Source organism: Octopus bimaculoides, chromosome 15 (assembly GCF_046866305.1).
Source record: "Octopus bimaculoides isolate indiv1 chromosome 15, ASM4686630v1, whole genome shotgun sequence".
Lineage (NCBI taxonomy): Eukaryota > Metazoa > Mollusca > Cephalopoda > Octopoda > Octopodidae > Octopus > Octopus bimaculoides.
The window spans coordinates 30,290,246-30,302,745 of record NC_142942.1 but is presented as its reverse complement, the minus strand read 5'-3'; the positions used below and the strand labels follow the sequence as shown (position 1 = coordinate 30,302,745).

General features: G+C 39.5%; 1 protein-coding gene and 1 long non-coding RNA gene across 6 annotated transcripts in view; one reads left to right on the top strand and one right to left on the bottom strand.

Moving 5' to 3' along the window:
- Positions 1 to 4,699, bottom strand: part of LOC128249503 (uncharacterized) — a 26,251-nt gene extending 21,552 nt beyond the window's left edge. Inside the window, exons 1-2 of one of the 2 annotated variants that reach the window (XR_008265612.2) lie at positions 4,364 to 4,693; positions 1 to 3,380 (exon numbers count right to left, since the gene is read on the bottom strand). The exon at positions 1 to 3,380 is cut by the window's left edge and continues 332 nt beyond it. This is a non-coding gene — a long non-coding RNA (uncharacterized LOC128249503). The other variant, XR_016244445.1, reaches the window with a different exon arrangement.
- Positions 1 to 12,500, top strand: part of LOC106870248 (zinc finger protein 474) — a 161,892-nt gene that overhangs the window by 3,444 nt on the left and 145,948 nt on the right. The gene's annotated exons all lie outside the window — the stretch shown is intronic.

The window sequence follows — 12,500 nt, the reverse complement described above, 5'->3', positions numbered from 1 at the left end:
GGCATCATCTTCTTTATTATAAGACGTGTGCGATTGCAAAGCTTTGGTGGATCGAGGTTTCGAAGCAGCATAACTGGTGCCCCAATCTTGAGGTGCAAGTTGTGAGGTGGGAGTTTAAAGTTCAAATCATCAACTGCTACTTTCTTTAGAGCTAAAAAATGGCACGTGTTTTCAGCCAGTTGTTTTCTGTAAACTGATTCCTCTGGTTAGGAAACACCTTATTCATTAGTTCCTTTAAACCAGATACCATATGTCCCAAAGGCAAGCTTACCCGGCCATCCTTCTCGCCAACCGAAGTACTACTACCGACGTCCAACAGTTGCTTTGAAAATGTTCTGTCTGTATCATCACCACTGAGCTACACTTTCATGCTGGTCGTGAGTCTTAGCTTTTGCACACTGTTCCATAGGTAGGACGACTTTATGCTGGCATTTACTTCATCAGCTCTTGTCCCCTTTGGAACTACTGGAAGGGTTTTCTAAAGTCTCCTGCAAGCAAGACTGTGGCACCTTCCATGAGCCTGGTGTTGTGTCTTAGATCCTGAAGGGCCATGTCAAGAGCTTCAAAGGAAACCTTGTGGCGAGCTGGCAGAAACGTTAGCACGCTGGGCGAAATGCTTAGCGGTATTTCGTCTGCCGTTACGTTCCGAGTTCAAATTCCGCCGAGGTTGACTTTGCCTTTCATCCTTAGTGGTTCAAAAAAAAAAAAAAAAAAAAAAAGAGAACGATAGAAAAAGTACGAGGTTTGAAAAAAATAAGTACTGGGATCTATTTCTTCAAGGTAGTGCGACAGTATGGCCGCACTCTAATAAGTGAAACAAGAAAAGAATAAGAGAATGTGGAACTCTTGCTTCCATTAATAAGAATCATGTTTCTTGGATGATATGTTTCATTGTTTCACTCAACATTCCAAATCCTTTCAAAGTTTTCTTTATTTCTGTAGTAAACAAGAGTTCCCTTGGTTGCTGTAGCTTTTCTTCTAGCTGTTATAACAAGCTGTAGTCTTTTTCTGGAAGAATTTACTGAAGCTGTTTGACAGAATAATTTCCAGCATAACCAATCCAATTAAAAAGTCAAAATAAGATATATCATTCAATAATATCCTGTAATCCCTATTTGTTCTTAGTGTGTTGACAAAGTGTCAAGTCAAGCAATATCTTTATGATATGAGATAATTACTCTACGAAGACTTGTCTTCACATCTACAATACCACCTTTGAAGTGTATGTGTCCATGAGGTTTGTTCTCCGATTCTGATACTCACATAGAGTGTATGTCGTTTGGGACTAGACTTTAGAAAGTTGTAGAAGATATAAACCAGCGTTTCTCAGTACCCATTTTTACCTATGGCTCTTTTTGATTACTATTTTACTCCGATAGATCGCCATAACCTCCCGATGTTTAAAACTAGTTTTATAGATACTTCTTTCAAATTTCCTATTTTGTTTTTCACACATTAACTTGTGTAGGTTGAACTATGTAAAACATTTGAGAAAGAAATCTGTTTCTTGCAATAAATATATGTAAAGCAACATTTTCCCATAAACTCTTAATATACTACTGTGCGTCCCCAATTCATAAGTTTCCTTCAGTAGATAGAATCCGATGAAGCACGCCATGGTTTCTCCTACAATGATGGAGTTAAGGGTTAAGGCATATTGTAACTTGTCCATTTCATTAACAACGTCAAGCGACATCAGGAGGTGGCATTTTTTTTTACTCTAGGCACAAGACCCGAAAGTTTTGGGGGAGGGGACCAGTCGATTAGATCGACAGCAGTACACAACTGGTAATTAATTTATCGACCCCGAAAGGATGAAAGGCAAAGTCGACCTCGTGGCATATTGCTACCTGATTATGTCTGATGTTCTATTGACGATAATGGAATATCCTTCGCATCATGCGTTTCGCTAACTAAATATCTCTTAGCCAAATAATATCGTTGGGCTGAAGAGTTTTCAAAAAGTTACCAAAGAATTTTCGTCTAAGTTAATGCAGACCCCTGCAGACTTCATCAAGATAAATGATGATGATCAGTGAACAAGAGTTTCAATAATAATTTTCACGTTTTCTCGATTTTCTGCTTCTTGATGCTTTTGTATATTCTATGGATGGACACTTTACAAGGCAAACACAAATCTTGTCACTTATCAACATCGCTGCTAAATCAAACATATTTAAACTATTCATTCTTGAAATCTCTGAAATTAGTCTTCTTACCAAATCTCTTTGGTTTATATTGCACCAGAAATGGCTAATTTTGTTAAATTTCAGTGATATTGTCCCGTAGAAGGAGTGAAGTGTCATGGATCACAATCACTTCGTCGTTATTTTCGTTACTTGAATTATATTAATTTTTGGAGGAGCCATGTTCTGTATATACTCGATTACTCGATTTTTGTTTTATTGTGAGGCGGGGCTGTGTGATAAGAAGTTTGCTTCCCAACCACGTAACTCCTGGTTCAGTCCCACTGCGTGGAACCTTGGGTAAGTGTCTTTTACCATTTCTTCGGGTCGACCAACGCCTTGTGAGTGGATTTGGTAGACGGAAGCTGAAAGAACCATGTAGTATACGCACACACACACACACACACACACACACACACACACACACACACACACGTGTGTTTGTTTTCCCCCCACCAACTCTTGACAACCGATATTGATGTGTGTTCGACGAAAGGGACGTTAGATAAGTACTAGGCTTCAAAAGAATAAGTACTGGAGTCGATTCGTTCGACTGAAATTCTTCAAGGCGGTGTCCCAGCGTGGCCGCAGTCTAATGACTAAAACAAGTAAAAGATAAAGGAAAGACATCCTGATCGTCATTGTCAACGTAGCTGTTCTTGGTTGTTGTGTAGAAAGTTGTGTGCTTATCATTATCAATTTCTTTAATATCTGAAATATTTGGTGCTGAACATAGTGTCAACAATGTGCACAGTGTCTTGTGGTCTTTCGGGAACTGATGTGAAAATCACAACCTGACTGGTACGAAAAGTTGTTACATATTATTTTGTTTTTCTAATTCGACTCTTTACTTGCAGCAATCTGAACATTTGTTGTGTTAACGTTTGTGTGTGTGTGTGTGTGTGTGTGTGTGTGTGTGTGTGTGTGTGCGCGCGCGCGCGTCTGTTATCCATGTTGGTCTCACTCGAGTTTTGTAGGAAGCTAGTATTTGTTAAGGGTCGAATTAATTTTTGGCCTTGAAGAGAGGGTCCAGTCAATCAGATGCAGTCTTCTCTATGTAAAGAATATGCGTTCGCCAGGAAAGATTGTTTGTGATTGTGAGGTCTAAGATTTGGAGGGATCCAGTTGCGTACTGTTCATGCTTAAGGTGGGGCGCGATACTGTGTTCTTGAAGAGTCGTGCTTGTGTTTTTTGCTGTTAAAAGAAAAAAAGATTGGCATGATGCCATTAAAGGACACTTTCGAGGTTGGTAAAGGCAGTGGTTCCTAAAGTGTGCGGTATTGCTCCATTTTGGGCAGTGGGAAAATCCAGGGGGTGCATTGAAGAAAAGTAGGGCGATAATGGGATGGCTAAAAGTGGGGAAATTGATGCAAAAACAACATAATGGGCTAATTAGATTAAGTTTTATTTGTGAAACAGTTGTTTTGGATTTGCTGCTGAACCCTAGGAATTTGCTGCTGAACTGAGTTGATGGGATGTAGAACAGAAAGGGCATTGTCAGTTCAGCCGTGTTAGTGCGACGGAACAGAAATCTGCTCATCCTAGAGATGACAGTCGGATTAGATAGGTAGGCAATATTTAGAGAAGACTTACATACTAAAGAAGGTTAAATGTGGTTTAACTGACATCGGAAGCAAATTTCTCGAAGTAAGAGTCCACTGTGAAGTGAAATAGGAAAGTAGGTCCCAGTAGATCTGGATTTACAGAAGCCGCAATGGCGGTCGTTAGAGAGAGCAAAAGAACCAAGGTGCTGGAGAAGGCCATTGTTATTGTTTATGTCTGTTTCTATTAACTTTGGGATATTGGAAATGAGTGTAATAGCTAGGGGCAGAGGGAGGTTACTCTTCTAGAGAATAGGGTACACTGTACCATTTTCCCGAAGATCAGAACGTCTCCTTATAAAGAGGAAGATCTTGTAAAGTATAGAAGTCTAATTTTGGAGCGCATTGTTTAGGGATGATGAAAGAGGTCAGTGACCTTGTTGGTTTGCATTTGGTATGTATGTATGTATGGGTGGGTCGGGGTAAGAATCGATTCGGAGTACTTTTACCAATTGCAGTGGAGAAAAAGAGGATTCTGCAAAGTTGGTGGAAGTCCTTTTGGCAACGGACAAGAAGGATCGGATGCATTTTGGAAGGCGGAAGAGTGTGAGAACTATGCAATGTAGTTAGGCTTACCGTCTTGAAAGAGTTGCGATGCTTAGTAAATACCGCACAGTTTAGCGTTGTAGACCTTTTTGCGTTGCTTGAGTCACTGATGTAGCTTTACGATTCTATTAAAGAGTATACGTGTGTGTGTGTGTGTGTGTGTGTGTGTGTGTGTGTGTGTGTGTGTGTGTGTGCGTGCGTGCGTGCGTGTGTGCGTGCGTACGCGCGAGCGTGCATGTGCGTGCGTGCGTGCTTGGTCATGTATATGTATATTCCTAGTATAAAAGGTGGCTATTTATGTCTTTGACTGTCCATTCCAGCAAAATTATGAGCTCAGCTAGCTAACGACCTGTCAGTATATCAGTGAAATACAAAGGCATAGCGGCTAATTCTATATTAATGTCTCTGTACATAAAAGCGAACAGTTACCATTTATGGATTTTCAACGTGTACCCGCTGGTACATAAAAACAACGATACAGCTATGTTGTTAGGCGAACGTTCTAATTTGTATGTGTGTAATATATATATACATACACACGCATGCACATGCATACATATGTATACACACAACTATACACACACAGATATTTGTTTGTGGGTGTGTGTATATATATATATATATATATATATACATAAACACAGCACACATATATACACATACACACGCATGCACGCACACAGACACACAGACACACAGACACAGGCACACACACACACACACACACACACACACACACACACACACGCACACACTCGAGCAGATAAAGAAAAGTAGGCATAAGGAATATATTTATATTGAAAGTTACGTATACAGATAAATGATACAACCAAGTCTTATCTTCACAGCTGTTTCGAATAAACAATGACTGTTGCCATAACCACGTTTTTATTTTATGTTATGAAATCATAAACTAACACGGATTTTGAGACCCATGATGCGAAATTGTATTACTCTCGCCAGAAGACTGGTAAATAGCTTAGTATAGAGCAGAGTTTATAAATTTATATAAGCTGAATAGGAAAGTGGAATAAGTTGGACAGAGGGGGTGGTTAAATTGAAAAAAATAAAGGGAAAAAATGGGATGAAGAGAGAAGGGTGACGTTGCTGAGGAAATAAAAGACGACATTCTTTAAAAATCATAGCCTGTCTGTCTCTTTTGAAAATAGCACTAAAGTGGCCAACTTCTTGGACGTTACTCTAGACTTAAATCAGGTTTATACTAAGGGATATCATTAGCCTAATGACACCCTGCAATATATTAGTTTCAGATTTTGATACAAGGCTAGTAGTTTCAGGAGAGGGAGTATGCCGATTACATAGGTTTCCCCTCCCACCTGTTCAACTGGTACTTATTTTATCGACCCCGAAAGGATGAAAGGCAAATTCGACGATGACGGCATTTTACCTCAGAACGCAAACATAGACGAAATGTCGCTAAGCATTTTGCCTGGCGCTCTAACGAGTCATGAAATATTAATGCTATGAAAGCGACACCAACTATTTTTTTTAAATTTTAGTCCCAAGTATTCGGACAGGATGTTGAAAAGTTATTGACTATTATGCTCGTATAATGTTTTGTGATGCCATCCGATGTGTAAGGGCGGCTCTATAAATTATAGCCTTTGAGAGATAGGATTCTTCCAATCGACAATTGGTAGGATTTCGAAGGTTACAGGCTGGGTACTGAGTTGGAGGTTGTGTTGGTGTGTGTTTGTATCTTTTGTAGCATCTAGAAGCATTGCGGAGAGACTAAATGAAACTGTGTGACAATATGACGGCAAAAAACAGTCCTACATACTCTACCAACATGCCAAAGACCCACAAGGAAGCACACTGGGTCAACTTGACATCTGCATTTTATTCAAACACCCGAAGGACCCAACACTCAGACAAATACAGGAGTACGACCTCATAAATGAAACATCCCCAGTACTAAATAGGAAATACCCACAATTTATGTATACACAGGTAGAGTTGTTAGTAGGCTGTTATATATATACGTATGTATGTATGTATGTATGTATGTATGTATGTATGTATGTGTGTGTGGGGGAAATAGATACGTAAGTAAACAGATAAATAAATAGATAGGTACATAGGTAATACGGACAGACAAGCACACACACAATCATACACAAATGAAGACTGAAACACATGATCATATATGCACACACACAAGGGCACGTATGGAAACACATCCATACATAACAAACGCATGAACATAATCACACAAACTCATACATATAGACACACTCAAACATGCACCTGCAAGGAGACAGAAGTACACACAAATACATACACATACAAACACACAAACAGGAACACATAAACACATGTATATGCAGAATGCATATATACAAACGTACACAAACGCATACATATATATGCACATACATACATACGTGTATACACATGCACACAAAAAAACAAACAAAAAGAACGCAGCTCTGATAACGGACAGAGTCAACGACTATTGAAGAAGTTGCATGACGCAACAAAAAGTTTAGAAAAAATAAATAAGTAAATGAGTGGAAATCGAACCGGTAAATGTGTTAAGTAATAAGGCACTAAAAGAGAATGACTTTCCTCAGGCACAATAAAATATGCTTCAACACACGAATTCACATAAAGAATCTGCAAACTAAATACAAAATCGAAATAATATATATGAGTTCTAGAGAAATGTTTTTATTAGGTGTTATGAAACTCCTATGTTACTTGAACTCCTAGGCTGCATGGAGGATTGAACCAGATTATATTTCTCTTTCTGATTCTCTTAAAGTGAGAGGTGGGGGCGTCTTCCATGTATCGGTAAAGCCACTCTTCGCTATAGCGGGGCGAACCCGTGTTGAATATCTTTCTGTCAGCTGAAAGATAATAGCTTCTACTTATTTCTGCAACTAGGTTTCTAATTACAGCAGATGTACTGTTCGGTGTTTCTATGAATATAAAGTTTCTTTACCGGCCTTTCTGTAAGGGTAGCACATACCCGTCCACAGGTCCGGGGTTCCGTCGAGCAACTCGACCTTTGTCAAACAGGCGGTAACTGTTTAGCCGAATTCTTTGAAGATCTTTTAGAAATCTTTCCTGAACGCGCCAATAGTGCGGTTGTTCAAACACTTGAGATTGACAAACCCTCATTATTGTACAGGGCCGGACTATGGGTGTTTGTGCGCTTCCTTTCAGTATCCAGGCAAGGTCAGCGATCTCAGTTCCGTCATAGTTCCCCATAGATACGTTGAACAGCAGGTCACCTTCCATTTTTACTCAATAGGAATCATAGTGAACCAGGATTGACTTTCTAGCGTCCATGATGATTTTGATATTGAGGTCGTCGATTTTGGTGAATTGCACACTTGTCTACGGCCTTTACCAATTAACTAAATTAGACTGTTCTGAATAGTTGACGACTATTTTAAAACAGTAGCAGTTTTAACATGACTTTTGGAATTTTTTCTTTAAAATAAGCAACACAAAAGCTCGCTCAATAGTGTTATCTCTGTTTTCAGATAGCTCATTTTCAATTCGACTACGAAAATCTAATTCTTGAATTCTTCCAAAAGCATAGTATTCTAATTAGTCTTTTTAAGATATTAGCTTCTTAAAAATGTCTTCATTGTAGCTGTTAATAGCGAGTGGTTTCTGCTTGTCAAGTATTAAATCGATTCGAAGTGTTTTCCAAAATCGTTTAAAATTAACATATGCAAATGAGTTACTGGCTTTTCATGGTCATAATTCTTTAGGAAAGTCGAAACTGAATTTTCATTTAAGTATAATTAGAATGGACCAGATTATAAGTTATTATTAGAAATATTTCCACATAATCATTTGTAAGTTCAGACTTAAATATTTTCCTTTGTTTACTTTTGTTATGTTTAATCTCGCCACACGCCTTCCACTGCGTTTCTTTTCATCAAAAGTTAACTGATTAAAAACATTCTCATCTATCGTAGGGTAGTATAATTATTGTAAATAAAATTATCCAAAATGATATAAATAATGTGAGGCGCTAATTTATAAAACACCCACCAAACGAGCAAATAACTTCAAACTACAATAAAAGAAATTAATTAATGTTGAAGCAATTCGCTCATAAATTACTGACTGGCAACTGAACCCCAAAAGTATGAATTATTTTCCGGCTGTTGACTGAGCTGGAAGCGGGTTTCGATTGTACTTATGTTAAATCGTTCAGCTGGACTGAAAACAAGCTTCGATTGTACGAGTGTTAGACGTACCAGCTGAGCTGGAAGCGGGCTCTGGTCGTGCTTCCGGTACAAGTTCTAATACGACATGTACGTATTCAAAAGCCACCAGCAGAAAGTCAACCATTTGTTATTCATGGATGACCTCAAACTGTATGGTAAAGATGAAGCCCAAGTCAGTTTCCTCGTTGATACGGTATATACCTTCAGTGCTGATATCAGAATGGAGTTCGGACTGAGAAAGTGTGGTGTGTTAGTCTTGAAGAGAGGCAAAATCAAATGTATGGATCAGCTAACGATACCGTCGGGGGAGGTTCGGAAGCAGAGAGAAGAGACGGGCTATAAGTACTTGGGGATTTTGGAAATGGATAAATCGATGGAGAAAGAAATGACAGAAAAATTTAAGGTGGAGTACTTGCGCAGACTGAGCCTGATCCTTAAGTCGAAATTAAACGGACGGAATAAAATCGAATCTATTAACACCTGGGCGGTTTCACTCCTTAGATATAGAGCAGGGGTAATCGCATGGACAGTAGACGAACTAAACAGCTTAGACAGAAAGACAAGGAAATTGCTAACTAGATATGGGTCACTCCACTCAAAACGAGACACAGACAGACTGTATGTACCAAGAAAAAGAGGGGGAAGAGGACTTATTGGATGCGAACACAGCATTAGAACAGGAAAAAAACATAGTATGGTATGTAAAAAATGCCACAGAACCGCTATTATTAGAAGTAAGAAGGTCAGGCTTGTGTAGGATGAAAGATTACAAAGATAAAACACTATACAAGAAATTGAAAACGAATGAAACTGAAAATAGGTGAGTAAAGAAAAAGATGCATGGTCAATTTCATAGAGATGTTGAAGATAAGGTAGACAAAGAGAAAAAATGGCTGTGGATGACTAAAAGTGATTTAAAACCGGAAAAGGAGGCTCTAATCTGTGCTGCCCAAGAGCAAGCACTCAGAACAAACTGCATAAAATACAGAATAGACAACACAGCAGAAAGTGATAAGTGCAGAATCTGTGGACAAAACTCTGAAGCCGTATGGCATATTATCAGCCAATGTACGCCACTAGCCCAGAAAGAATATAAGAGACGCCACGACAAAAAACCAGGCTTGTCTATTGGGTACTTTGCAACAAGTATGGACTTGACAGAGCAAAAAATTGGTACGACCACAAACCTGAAGGCATCGTCGAAAATAGAAATGCAAAGATCCTATGGAATTTTATGATTCATTGCGACCATGAGATAGAGAATAGAAAGCCAGACATAAGTCTTAATTGAGAAAGAAAACAAACTATGCTGGATCATAGATATGGCATGCCCAGCTGACAACAAGGTATGCGATAAGGAAGAAAGAAAAGTTGAGAGATATGACAGGTTAACTTGGGAAGTTAAGCAGTTGTGGTCGATGAAAAAGGTAGCAGTAGTACCAATAATTGTCGGAGCCCTGGGAACAGTGAGCAAAAATCTCGAGAAGTACGTTGAACAAATAGGGGCTGCAATAAGGGCACCGTCCTAAAGGAATATGGGTCGGTTGCAGGGGCTAAAATTTGCGGTTGGGCTTCTGGAGAGGCAGGATGCTGGACCGACGGATCAGTTAAACTGCTCGGGGTCTGGTTTGGTCCCGACCTCGAGGTTGATAAGAACTGGGACGAGGTGGCGAGCAAGGTGGCCAGCCTTACCCAGAAATGGGTTGAAAGGAAGCTGTCTCTGAAAGGTCGGACAGAGGTAGCGAATGCTAACATAGCCTCCGTTATCGTTTATTGCCTGACTGTCGAGCCTTATTCCGATTACTGCTTGACCAGGTTGGAGCGTATCTTATTTAAATTCTTGTGGAAGGGACGCGTTCCAATGGTCAGGCGCAGACACACTCTTAGGTTACACCACCTGCAACGATTTCTGGTCGGTGAGCGCGTGTGGGTTCCATTTGTGAGGCTCGTCTTTTCGCAGTTCATCTCCTTCACGGAGCTGCAGTCCTGGCTGAAGAAAAGCCCGAGAATGGGCGCCTGGCACCTAGAATGTTATTACATAGTCACAACCCTCTACCAGCCGGGCAATGGGATTGATGGATGTCTCGCTTTAGAAATTTATAGATGATTAGTTGCGGAGAAGTGCGATGACGTATTCGGGGAGACTCTGGGCGCCGACGGAAATGAACTGGCTAGTCTGTTCCGGAGGACTTTCCGATCGGGAACTATCATGGATAATTTCCAGCTGTCTTTGGCCTGGCACTGCTACTGGTCCGAGATAAACTTTACAGGCACGGATGTGCTGTCAGACGGACTTGTTTGAGGTGCGTGCAGAGTGACGAAATCGTTTTGCACGCACTAGTTCAATGTCCGAGTATTACTGACTTGTGAGGTTATGTCGAACAGCTGCTGTCACGTGTGGGACGGATCCGTCTGTCGGTCGAGTCTGTAGTGATGATTGCCCCGCCTCCCTCCTTCAGTCGATCAGGCAAGGCAGTTTTCCTTTGCGTGGTGGCTGTGGCCAAAGAGATTGTTTGGTGGACAAGGCTGAAAAGCATGAGGACATACATTCCTCTTTGGTAGAGATATCATTGACTTCTTCAAGTTTCACTTGAAAAGGAAAGTGAGAGTGGACAGAGAAGTGCTGTCCTCGAGTGAGTTTATTGAAAGGTGGGTGAAAGTTGTGAAAATGGTAAGAGTGGATGGTACGTATCTCTGTAGACCTGTAAGTCGGAGAGAAGCACTTGCTCTTGATGTTCAGAGAAATCTCGGACAGTGGGGTTCCTCGATTATCCCTAGAGGTTCTCCTGTATCAGGACATCTCTATCATCCTACACCCTTTTTTATTTTAAAAAAAATTATTTTAATTTATTATTTATTTATCTCCTTTTTAACCTTTGTATACTATGTATGTGTCCCTTCTTTTTCAGTGTATATTTACCCTTTTAAATTAATTAATTAATTAATTTTTCTAATTTTATCATTTCATTATATTATTGTCCCCCTCATCCTTCGCCCTTGTGATAAATAAAATTATTATCATTATTATTATTGTTGTTGTTGTTGTTGTTGTTATTATCATCATCAAGCTAGTACATGCTTATCTAATTAGCAGGAATGTTAACTTGAGGTTTGGTGACAAATCTCAAATCTCAAGAATCTTTTCTTGGATTTTTGCACAATATAGGACAATACTTTTCTGCGATTCCGAATTCCAATATTTTTCAGTCTCTTGTGTAGCACTTTGGGTGTTGTGCCAAGTGTACCAATTACCACAAGAATAATTGTTGTCTTAGTCTTCCATAGTCTATTCAATTCTCTGGTTTGATCTTGTTATTTCTCAATTTTTTTTCAATTGCTTTGGTATCAACTCTGTTATCAAAATGAACTGCGAAGTCTATGATCTTACACTGTTTGCATATTTTATCCTTCATAATCACATCTGGTTTTCTCGCTTCAATAGTATGGTCGATCTTTATGGGGAGGTCCTATAAAATTCTGTAATTCTTATTCTCTGTCACAGTTTCTGGTTCGTGTTGATACCATTTTCCCGGTATTTCGAAGTCACACACTCCGTTAACATCCAAAGCACTCTTTTACCTACACAGTCATGCCTGCGCTTATACTCTTTTTGTGCAAGCTTACAGTATTCAGTCGAGATGATTTTTATTTTCGTTTCCTTTCCTGCAGATTTTACATTTACTGTCCGACTGAGTTTTGTCCATTTTTGCTTTATCAGATTTGTCCTAATTGCTTGTTCTTGAACGGTTATAATTAACTCCTCAGTCTCGCGTTTTAGGTTTGCATCCGTCATTAAAAAAAAAAAAAATCATCTTTTGTTTGTTGCATGAATTGGCCATTTAATTTAATTTCTTTCTATTTGCTTGCTCTATTGTTCTTCCTTCTGTTCTTGAGTTCTACTGTTTCTGTAAGTTTTGGGGTCATCTCCAGCTGCCGATATCGCGTTATTATTATTA